This window comes from Physeter macrocephalus, chromosome 9 (genome assembly GCF_002837175.3).
Source record: "Physeter macrocephalus isolate SW-GA chromosome 9, ASM283717v5, whole genome shotgun sequence".
Lineage (NCBI taxonomy): Eukaryota > Metazoa > Chordata > Mammalia > Artiodactyla > Physeteridae > Physeter > Physeter macrocephalus.
The window spans coordinates 824,949-831,664 of NC_041222.1; the positions used below are offsets into that span (position 1 = coordinate 824,949).

Sequence of the window (6,716 nt, forward strand, 5' to 3'; positions counted from 1 at the left end):
GTTAGAATTAATGTTCAGTAGTTATGCACAGGTACAGTCTGTATCTGTTCTGATTGGTTTGGTGCATATGCCATACTGACAAATATTTTGAAAATCATCTCTGGAGGTAGGTAAACAATAATGCTACTACCAGCTATGGGGGCATCTACGTGGGTCCAGGCAGTATGACAGCCAAATTGGAACATCAGGTTGGGACCCAAGAAGGAATATATCTTTGAGGAAGGATAGACTAGAGAAAAAACAAAATACTGCCCTGCAGAGGCAGGCAGCAAGGAAAGTTGACTCTGCCTTGGTTCTGGGTGGAAGGGTAAAACATTTTCCTAGTGGATGCATGGCCAAAATCTGGCCATCACATGGCCACACTATTTGCATGGTCCAAAAGCCCACAAACTGAACATTTCAATTTAAAATAGATCTGGGTAGATAGTAACTATGGTACTTGACCAAAGCAAAGTCCTCTTGAGAAGAACTCACCGTCAGCCCAGGTCTCAATTCCCATGGATAGGCTTCCAAATGAATATGAACCCACAATCAAAAAACAGAAACCCATGAGCTGAGAAGACAAGTGGCAGAGTCAGATACATTTTAAGTGTATAGCTCATTGGAAAGGTTAAATAACAAATTAGATACAGCTGAAGAGAAATTAGTGAGCTAAAAAATAGATTTGAAGAAAATTACCCAAAAGCATCCTAGAGACAAGGAAATGAAAAAAAGTGACGTCTATCATATGCTTATCAGTTATGTTAGAAGATAATAAAGTGAATATGAGCCAGGCAATTGTCAAATAATGATGGCTGAGAATTTTCCAGAATCGATGAAAGATAAGCCTCCTCAGGAAACACAGTGAATACCAAGCAGGATAGGGGAAAAGAAAACCTAGATTCAGTCTGGTGAAACTGCAGAACACCAAAGCATGAGATGATTTTTAAAGCAGACAGGGGACTTCCCTGGTGGCGCAGTGCTTAAGAATCTGCCTGCCAATGCAGGGGACATGGGTTCAAGCCCTGGTCCAGGAAGATCCCACATGCTGCTGCTGCAGAGCAACTAAGCCCGTGCGCCGCAACTAGTGAGCCTGCGTGCCACAACTACTGAAGCCCACGTGCCTAGAGCCTGTGCTTCACAACAAGAGAAGCCACCCCAATGAGAAGCCTGTGCACCACAATGAAGACCCAATGCAGCCAAAAATGAATAAAAAAAGAAATTTAAAAAAAAATTTAAAAGCAGACAGAAGTCAGATAATCCACCATGGAATGACAGTGATCCTAACTCCTGACTGTACAACAGCAATAACAGGAACAATGATAACAATAATAGCATGAAATAATATCATTAATGATAGAATAGCCTTACTGTGATGAGAGAAAATAATCTTATACCTAGAATTGCATACTTAGCAAACAATCTTTCAAAAATGAAAACATAGTACTTTTTGGATCCACAAAAACTAAGAGTTACTACCAACAGAACTTAACTGAAGGATCTAGAACAGGGGTCCCCAACCCCCGGGCCACAGACTGGTACCAGTCCGCAGCCTGTTAGGAACTGGGCCACATGGCAGGAGGTGAGCGGCGGGCGAGGGAGCGAAGCTTCATCTGTATTTACAGCTGCTCCCCATTACTCACATTACCACCTGAGCTCCGCCTGCTGTCAGCATTATGGTGAGTTGTATAATTATTCCTTTATATGTTACAATGTAATAATAATAGAAATAAAGTGCACGATAAATGTAATGTGCTTGAATCATCCTGAAACCACTCCTCCCACCCCCTACCCCTGGTCCGTGGAAAAATTGTCTTCCGCAAAACCGGTCCCTGGTGCCAGAAATTTGGGAACTGCTGATCTAGAAGATATATTTCAGGAAGAAATAAAATGATCCCAGGAGGAAGATCTGAGGACTAGTAAGGATTAGTGAGCAAATAAAATGGCAAACATGGTTAAAGATAAACAAACATCAGGGACAAAAAACAAGAACAATTATAATTTGTGTGATTAAAAAAGGCAAAACCAAAATAATGGAACAATAGTAATAAAGTATAAGAGGATTACTGAAGTTAAAATATTACAAAGTGTGTGTTAGTTAACTATTGCATAACAAACAGCCACAAAACCTAGAGGGAAGCAGCTATATTTGTTTATTGCTCACATGTCTAGTGTCTGCTGGGGGTTGGTTAGAAAGCTTTGCTGAGCTTGCCTGGGCTTCCCTACATGTCTGGGGTCAGCTGATCTAGTATGGTTTTGACTGGGAGCCTTGACTCTTCTCCATGAGTCTCTTACTCACCAGCCAGAATGTTGGGATAAATTCTCATGTCAGTGGCAGGGACACAAAAGAGAGCAATGGAAATGTACAACCACATTTTTCAAGACTTTTTTAAAACATCTCATTGGCCAAAGCAGGTCACATGACTGAGTCCAAGGCTGTAGTAGGAGGGAGCTGTGAAGGATTATGGCAAAGGGTTTGCATACAGAGAAAGTGAAAAATTGGAGCCATTAGTTCAATCAATCTAATTCACTGGTTCCACTGTCCATAAAAATATTGATTAACATTAGACTTCTAATTAAATATGAATGTTAAAATTTCAAGGCTTACTATTGAAAGAATAAAAATAGTTATAGACCAAACCAGAGGAAGAAAAGTAATATTGTTAAAAAGAAGGAAAGGAAAAAAGGGGAAGGAAATAAAGGCAGAAACAAAAGAACATAAAAAGTGGAAAAATACAAAGCATGAAATAAAGTGGAAAAATAAATATTTCAGTAATCACAATAAGTATATTTTTAAAAATCCCAATAAGTATATTTTTAAAAACCTAAACCTTCTAGTTAAAAGAAAAATTATAACACCAGCTTTAAAAAAATTTTTAGCTGTACACTCTTTATTTTTAAAATTAATTAATTGATTTTATTTTATTTTTTGCCATGCAGCTTGCGGGATCTTAGTCTCCCAAGCAGGAATTGAACCCAGGCCCACGGCAGTTAAAGGGCTGAGTCCTAACCACTTGACTGCCAGGGAGTTTCCTAGCTGTACACTGTTTAAAACACAAAGAAAATTTGAAGTAAAAGAATGGTAAAAGAGATTCCATGCTGGGTCTGTTAGCTGTATTGGATGAAATAGACTTTAATGCAAAAAGCACTGCTAAAAATAGTGTGGTGAATTTTATTGTTCTCAATAATTTGCTACTCCTCCCTGTAAGAGGCCTCTACTTCCCACCCCATGGACTTCAGGCTTGGTCACTGAAACGTGAATAGAAATTATGTGTGCCCTCCTGAGCGGAGCTTTAAGAACCACTGTTCTTTCCCTCTGCCAGAAGCAGATCATGTCCCAGATGGGACTGCCCCTTCTGCTTGGGTCCTTGAATGAAAATAAGATAGAATGAAGAGTGGGTAGTTCCACAAATGACCCACAAAGGATGTATAACGTGAGTGAGAAATTAACTCTCCATGTTATAAGCCACTGAGATTTTGAAGTTAGGTGTGGTCATGTGGCTTCTTTGACTAATGTAATATGAAATGTGTCACTTCCAAGTGGGTACATTTTGAGCGAGTGCATGATTCATGCTATCATATTGTTACTGCAGCATAAGTTAACAAAAGATGACTAATACAAATAGGCTATTTTTTAATGAGAAAGGTTCAGCTCACCAGGAGTACATAATAAGTCTATATTGTATCCACGTAATATTATAATAGCCTCAAACTGTGGTATAGAGTAAAAATTCATAGAATTATTAAGAGAAATCGACAAATTCACCATCAGAGTGGAGACTGTGGAATTCATGAGTACTGTCCACCAAATATTTCCTGTCTTTCTCCTGGATACGTGGTAGGCCTGCCCTTGAACACAGATGTGGCCTTGTGGCTTTCTTTGACCAATGTAAAAGGAATTGAAATGACACGTGTCACTTTCAGGTGAAAGCTTTAAGAGCCAATGTGTAATTTCCCTCTCTCTACTTTCTCTCTGCCATGGAGAGCAGCAATGTTCCAGAAAGTGGCTGCCCCATCAAAATGAGTCCTAGAGGGAAGACTGCATTGTAGCAGAGCCCTAAGCTGACCAGAGATAAAAATATAGGGTAATAAATAAATATGCTTTTGATGCTATAACCTTCTTAGAGTTTGAAGTTAGTGTTTGTTATTTTAGCATAACATAGGTTAAAATGACTAGTGCAGTTTTTTTTTCCATTTTAAAAATAAGGTACAATTTACATACAGTAAAATTCACCCTTTTTGGTGTATAGTTCTCTGATTTTTGACAAACACATGCAGTCATGTAACTATAACCACAATCAAGACGTAGGACTGTTCCATTAGCTCCAGAAATTCCCCAGTGCCCCTTCACAGCCAACCCCTTACCCCTGGCAACCACCAATCTGTTTTCTGTCCCTGTAGTTTTGCCTTTTCCAGAAAGAATCGTACGTAATACAGTATGTAGCATTTTGAGTCTGGCTTCCTTTCCTTAGCATAATGAATTTGAGAGTAATCCATGTTGTTGTGGTATTAGTAGCTTATTCCTTTTTATTGCTGAGTGATATTCCATTATATGGATATACTGCAGTTTGTTTATCCATTTTCCAATCGAAGAACATTTGAATTGTTTCCAGTTTTTGGTAATCATGCATAAAGCCGCTATAAGTATTCATGTACAGGTTTTAAGTTTTCATCTCACTTGTGTGAGTACGTATGAGTGGGATTACTGGGTTGTATCCTAAATATATGTTAACTTTTAAAGAAACTGTCAAAGTGTTTTCCACAGTGATTCATTTTACATTGTTCAGTATATCATCCCACAGGCAATGTAGGAGAATTCCATTGCTCCACATCCTTCCTTTTATACTTGGTATTAACAGTTTTTAAAAGTCATTTTAATAGATATGTAGTGATATCTCATGTGGTTTTATTTCACATTCTCCTAATGACTAACAATGTTGAACATCTGTTCATGTGCAGGTTTGCCATATTCATATCTTCCGTGGTGCAGAGTTTGTTCAAATCTTTTGCCCCTTTTAAAAAAATCCTCATCCTGGGATTAGGTGTGTTCCTTGATTAGGCCCCTGGCTCCTCCCTAGAAGTGGCTCTCAGTCTGTTGTTCTCTACAGTTCTTGGTTCTGCCCTCTGGGAAATTCTTCCTTTTCCAACAGCTCCCTGGGTTAATTTGAAGAGCATCTTGCAGAGAGTATTGAAGAATATACACTTTTTGGTGGCCAATCAGCTTTCTTTTTCCCACAGATAGTTGGGAAAATCTCTGCCTAGGATGATGACACTTTTGCCAATACATAGTTCTCAAAAACATTTTGGATTTTCAATTTGTGTGTTTCTAGTCAACTCCATGTGACAAAAGCCATACTCACAATGCTTTCTGACATGTGCCGCTTTCTATAGACTCGATTAACTTCTGGTACTTTGGGACATCATGATTTTGTGGGGTTGCACCCTTAATCTTTCTAGGAACATTTTTGTCAGCTGAAATGATCCATGTTCTTGATTTGATTATTGCCCACAAACTGTATTTTGATTTAAGATTCTTAATTTTCTAACCTTTTATTGGCTGGAGAGGTTGGAGATAGAGTTTTATTTTTCAACTTAGCAAGTTCTGGACTCTGTATTCCCCCTAACTCTTGCTTCCAAAACTGGCCAGTTCTTTTCTGAGCACATCTCTTTCCTGTAGTAGTAACATTTCAACTTTATCCAGCAGCAAGAAAGTCGTATTTTTGACATTTTGTCTTTAGATGTCTTCCCCAACTCTAAAAGTTCACTAGATACATTTTCTGCTATTTATATCTTCATACACAACTGTTTTGTTAAATGTTTCTCACTACTTAACACAGGCTGCCTTTTCTTGTTTTTTTTTGTGGTACGAGGGCCTCCCACTGTTGTGGCCTCTCCCGTTGCGGAGCACAGGCTCCGGATGCGCAGGCTCAGCGGCCATGGCTCACGGGCCCAGCCGCTCCGCGGCACGTGGGATCCTCCCGGACCGGGGCACGAGCCCGTGTTCCCTGCATCGGCAGGGGGACTCTCCACCACTGTGCCACTAGGGAAGCCCCCCTTTTCTTGTCTCCTCTAACAGTTTTCCCCCTGTTTTCCAGCCTCCTGTAAATGTTTCCTTGCTGCTTATTGACTGGTCCCAAATTCAGTGACTTGTATTGCAACCTCCCACTTTCAGCACCGATTACTGTATTGGTCTGCTGTTACTGCAAAACGACTCACCCCAAAACTCAGTAGCTTAAAACAACTATGATTTCTTAAAGTGATTTTAAAAAATATTTTATTTTATTTGTTTACTTTGGCTGCACCGGGTCTTCGTTGCAGCATGTGGGATCTTTTTTTTCAGTTGCGGCATGCCGACTTCTTAGTTGCGGCATGTGTTATCTAGTTCCCCAACCAGGGATCGAACCTGGGCCCCCTGCAGTGGTAGTGCAGAGTCTTACCCACCGGACCACCAGGGAAGTCCCCAAACAACACTGATTTATCTTCACTCGTGTCTGCAGGTCAGCTAAGCTGGACTCAGCTGGGCAGCTCTGCTTCAAGCTGTGGTTCCAGCTGGGTCTGGCTCCTCATGGCAGGTTGGGCTCAGGTCTGCCCATGTGTTTTCATTTTGGGGCCCAGCTGAAGTGATGGTAGCTACCCAGGGGAAGCTCTTCTCATGTTATACAGAGATGTAAGAGATGAAGCCTCACTGTGCAAGCATATTTCATGCTTTTGCTTCTATTATTTCTGTTAACATCACA

At 40.2% G+C, this 6,716-nt stretch overlaps 1 non-coding gene across 1 annotated transcript; it reads right to left on the reverse strand.

Annotated features, from left to right (window-relative positions):
* Positions 1-6,361: 6,361 nt before the first annotated feature.
* Positions 6,362-6,434, reverse strand: TRNAG-ACC (transfer RNA glycine (anticodon ACC)). Its single transcript has one exon. It is a non-coding gene; the product is annotated as a tRNA-Gly (tRNA).
* Between the last annotated feature and the right edge of the window lie 282 nt (positions 6,435-6,716).